We start from the raw sequence: 6,000 nt of genomic DNA on the forward strand, positions 1-6,000 counted from the left end.
CACATTTAAGATTGAATGCATACATTTGCTTTACTTAACTTCATGATATATGTATGATTTATCAAATCTAAGTCTAATAGTTTTTTTTTTCTTTTTCTTTCAAAACTTGATTAAAGAATACAACTTAATAAGGATGACTATCTTTAAAAAGATTGATATTCGATCTTTTAAAAAAATTGAAACACTTGCGTTTCTTAAAATTTGATGATTATACAAAGTATAACTCATGTTATACTTTGTTATTAAGCATATTATCAAAACCAAATAATGTTCGTTGAACTTTGCTCTATCAAAGTAGTCTTAATAATTTCGAGAGATCCCATGCATGAGGCTCCTTCTTTTTTCTTTTCTCAAAATAGGTTTTTATTTTTAAGAATGTTTTCTTAATTACGTTTAGAATTCTTGAACATCAAGAAGTTGGTGGTTTTTCCTTAACATTCTTTTTCAACATCCCAAATCTTTTTTCATATGTAAAATTGATTTCCCTAGTGCAGAAATGATCTTTAACGTCACCCCTTAGACGTTGAATTACATAATATCTAACGTAAAAAATTGATCGGTAACATTTTCGTAAATAAGTTGGCTTTTAACGTCACCCCTTAAACGTTGTAAGTTTTGGAATAATTAAATTTTATTTGCAATTAGTCCCTGATCAAGTTTGAGTTTATATTAAATGTACTTTGATGTTTTAAACTAGTTAGAACATGTTAAAGTTTGATGAGGTATGATTTTTAGTTGTATTTTATTAAACGTTGTTTGGATTTGAATTGTGAGATTGTATTGTTTATACATGAATATTGAGATTTAATATTAATATACCTTATTCTGATTCGAGGATGAAGCTATGGTTTTGATTATGTCAATATATTACTTGTTAAAATTGATAGTGTATTGGTTTAGTTTTTGGAAAAATATTGAGTAATCTATTAAACTTATTTTTTCAATATTTTTTTATTTAAGCAGAAATTTTTATATAAAGTAATATAATGAATTGATCTTATTATATATTAGTTTGTATGTAAATTTAAGATGTAATTAACAGGAAATCTCTAAAAGCTTGCTTAGTAATAGTTTTATTGTACTACATTGAATTTATAATATTTAAATATTAATTGAGATAGGAGTATGGTAGTAGTACATGTTTTTGTTTTTGTTGTGTACTAAAGAAGGAAAATGATGAGATGCTTGAGAAATACGGAAAACCGATTAGAATGAGCCGACAAAACAAAGAGCATGCGCACGCCTACGACAAAGAAGTGCGTTTAGGACAAAAACTTTACAACTTCCACACATCCCAACCAACCATCTTTCTCTCTATATTTCTTTCAAATCTCGTTTTAGCGTATGTAATATAATAAAAACTTTGATTACGATTTGAATATTTAAAATTTGAGCGTAAAATTAAAATTTATTATAATTTGAAAGTTTATACATTTTAATTTTATTTTTTTTAATTTAATTACATTAAATTTTTTTACTTTAAAAAATATGAATAATTTTACCATATAATATAATAAGATAAAGGAGCAAAGAAATATTTTAGTGATTTTATGATATTGTCATTAAAAAAATTATGTTTGTCATGATAAAAATTAATTGATCTCTTAATTAATTTAGTTGACTAAACAGTTAATTAAAGTGACGTGTTAATATTTTATTTGACATGTTCTTTTGTAAATAGAGTTTTGACGAATACAAATTTTTCTTTTGCCTTTTGGTGCATTAACTGAAATTTGATTGATCTTGGCATCTCAGGTTTTGATTCATCAATAATTTCTTTTAATTATTACCATGAAGTGTTATATGACGTTATATTTATTATATTTAGTTACTTAGTTGTAATTAATTTTCTATCTTCTTGTTTAGTAGAAGTCTTTATTAAATTTAAAGTAAATTATAGCAACTCCAATAAAATATAATTGAATAAAGATAACTAGCTTTTTTACGATTGTACTAAAAAAATGTTTAAATCTTGTATGAAAATCATATATTACATTTTTTAGTTTCTATTTCTAGCATTTAAAACTTGAAGACAAATATGTTTATGATTTTTGAGAACTAAAATTAATACACTGCAATACGAGTTTAAAAAACCATATTTATGCACCCAAACTATATTTTAATCTTTTACTTATTATTTAGTCTCACACGGTTAGATATTAATAAAATATTTTTATTTATTTTAATGTATTATTAACCTTAGAAGAATTGAATAAACCAAATCTTAAAAGAAAGAAGTATATTTTCGAATATAACAATAATAATAAGTATTAAATTTGTTTTCGAATATAATCAACAAAGTCTTTCATTAAAGAAAATGACGAACACTCTTGTCCAAAAAATCTACATGATTAGACCTAATTTTGGGGATTATCCAAATCTTATTGTATGCTATCTTCATAATCAATATAGCAAATAATAAGTGCTTTTACACCTTATTTCACTTTCCCTCATCTTCCTGATTATATTTCTCTTTCATAAATCATCTTAAACATAATGCAAAATTTATGTTGAAGATTTGTACTTTTTTTGTTTCTCTCTGTTTTTTGTCATTCTATATTATCTAGTTGGGTTGATAGATACTTATCATAACTCGATTGTTTGCGTGATTGTGACGTGCAGCTCCTTATCCTGCTTCATTTCCCAAAAAATTATGTTTTTTATTTTCTTTTTGTTATAGAATAAACATTTTTATGGTATAAATTGTAAGCACTTCTGGAAAAGAGACAGTTCAAATCCCTTTTACATATTATTTAGTGAATAAGAATAGCTGAAAAAACATAAATTGCAAATAGGATAAAACACAATGGTGAATAATGTATTTTTTATAACATTTTATAAAGCTTAGATTTGAAATATCATAATAATAATACAGATTTATTAATGTTAAGAAATGAAAATCGAAATTTCAAATCCTATGTTATATTTTTCTTTTGATAGTGTGTGTACGTGTGTGTCTATATATATATATATATATATATATATATATATATATATATATATATATATATATATATATATATATATATATATATATATATATATATATATTTTGAGGCATCTTTAATGTTTTATTTTTAAATTTTATTATTACTTATTGTCGATAAAAAATAATAGTGTAAAATTATGAATTGTTTGAAAATTATTATTGGTTATTTGACAAATTAATTATTCTTTTATATATAAAAGGTTATTAGTTAATAATTTTCATTAATATTGAAAAAAAAAATCAATGTCCCATATAAGATAAAACGAAATATAGGAAGAAATATAAATAAATGATACCTCGAATTTGTTGGATTGAGCAAACAAAACTCAAATTATAAATTAGTAATAAAAATTTATTCTAAATTTATTTAAGATATCGTCTACTATATATTATCTATCAGCCTAGCCCAGCAGAAAGTATACAAGTAAAATCCATTTCATAAATGGGTTTTGAGTTATTTACCTGTCTAAAAGCTTTTTTATGTCAATTATTTAATTCAAATTACATTATTTATAGAATCTAAATAAGTATAAATAATGTCAGAAAAGTAATTTTACATTTAATGTAATACATCAAAAACATCCATCATCGATTTATCCCTCAACCGATTTATATTTGAAATGAAACACTTGTATGGCGATTATAATTGACGTAAAATAATATGTTTTTATAATTACAAATGACATAAAAAATATTCATTTAAATAAATTATAATAGTAACCAACGTATAATATATATTGTTTTCTAATTATACGTTTATGTTTTAAATTCAGACAACAGTAAAAAAAACATGATATTAATGAAAAAAAACCATTTTAGGTGATAATATTATTTATTTAGTTTTGATTTTGTTTTACAAAATTAAAATGATCGGTATAAATTATAGGAAATGGATATTGGTAGGTCTTATAATCTTTATTTATTTGTAACACTCCATTTTTTATTTCCCGTTTTCTTTAAGTAAATAGTTACACATATCATTCTATTTCAAATTGTGATTTTAAAAGTAAAATTGTCATAATTTTATTTAAAACTGAAATAAAAGAAAATTAATGTTTTACATAACTGTGTTTTTAATAACTTGACAATATTGTAATATAACAATAAAATAAAAGCTTTAAAACACTGTCCACAAATTTATTCATCTTATCTCAACTCTCATCTTTGTTGACAAAACAAAAAGATGTTAGACATTCTTTTTCATATAATTTATTTCGATGATGATGCTAAGTCCAAAGATAAAATAAAAGTCAAGAATTATTTGGAAGACTTATTTTGTTTGTTGTAATATTTTGTCTTTATAATATTCTTGTAATAATTGTTAAAATATTTTTTACTAAGTCTAGAATATCACAAAATAACAACATTTAGACACTTGATGAGAAAAATTGTTTTTCAAATATACATGATGATAATTGTTTATCATTTATGATATTTGACAATTGTGGAGAGCAACTTTTTCAAAAATCAGCTTTTCACAATAATGGATTATTGCTTAAATAATTGATTATTTGCGTCAGTTGTAACTTGATTCTTCATCTTCTAAACTTAATTTTGAAAATGAATTTCATAAATGAAGTGGAGAGTTCACTTTAACAGATAGAGAAGTTAGACAACTATTTGTTTGTAAAAGGCTTTGGATTTGGAAATCTAGTCTGGGTGAAACGATAACATTAAATTCATCAAGTGTGATATTAAGTGATTGAGTGTTGTTGTTGTTGTTAGGTAAAGTTGTTCATCCTTTGTGTGATTCAAAGGATGTGCTCATTCCTTGTGGCTTCAAGGAAGATGTTTCTTCATCTCGTGTGTGACTTAAGAGTGATTGATCTGACGTCTTCTGCTATGACGTTAGACCTTGAACAAATGATAAAAGCCGAAAACAATAAATGTTAAAACCCTCTTTTTGTGTTAGTGTAGTCATCATGCATAATAAAAGGTGATGCTTGTGCAAAATTTCGGAGAGAAGTATAGGACATTTCAGTAAAACCACAACGTATGAACATTACATTTCCTCACCATAGTGAAAATACCTTCTCTCTTCCATCCCTCAATCATCATCCTCATATGCACAAATTAAAATTAGTTAAAACAAACACGAAAACTACTCCATTTGCATGAATAGTAAATATGTGGAAACAAACACAACATAAGAGACTATGTTTGATGACTAACAAACACACTACCTAAAAATGTTTCTTCAAAACTTGCTTGCATAAATTTCTTATTCTAATATTAGTTATGTATTAATAACATGTAATATAAAAATTATACGAGATGGAGAGATTTACAAAACATATTTCTATACTTGGTTTATCTAATAAAACCATACTACATGTAATCTTAATCAATATAATGAGGGTTCCACACTAAGACACGCTAATGATGCAAGTTACAAATAAAATATTATTTAGACTCTATCACTTATAACTAAACACAAGCATCTTTTGGAACCAAAGTAATATTTGGTACAATCTATCCTAGTTAAAACTAAATATTACATAGAACACACACACATTTGGATATGATCAAAATTCTTTAGATTGTAACTACTCCTGACTAAACCATAAGGACAATTTTTATTAAGTCATTTCTAGCTAAGCATGAGTATCCTATGGATCACAACCACTATTGGTTAAGATTTGAGTAATATTATTTGAACTTAACCACTCTTGATTAAACCACTTTAATTACAAAAAGCGTGATCTAAACCATATTGGTTTCACTCTCTACAAGAGAGTTAATATCCAAAGATTAAATACATCGTTTCAACTAATTATAGACATGAACAATGTTTTTCCTCACAAATATAAGGCGAAGGATTGCTTAATATTAGAAGGATTTTCTCTCATTCTTGTTGAAAATGTTTCATCATCCTTTTCTCTTCATAAAGATTTTCTTTATAAAAGTTGATAAAAAAAAGGAATTGCAAAGCTTTGAGTCATTGTGAGATACACTAAAGTTCTTCTTGTTAAACTATATTTTGTCTATGCTTGGACCTTAGAAACATACTA

This window comes from Vigna angularis, chromosome 8, assembly GCF_016808095.1.
Source record: "Vigna angularis cultivar LongXiaoDou No.4 chromosome 8, ASM1680809v1, whole genome shotgun sequence".
NCBI lineage: Eukaryota > Viridiplantae > Streptophyta > Magnoliopsida > Fabales > Fabaceae > Vigna > Vigna angularis.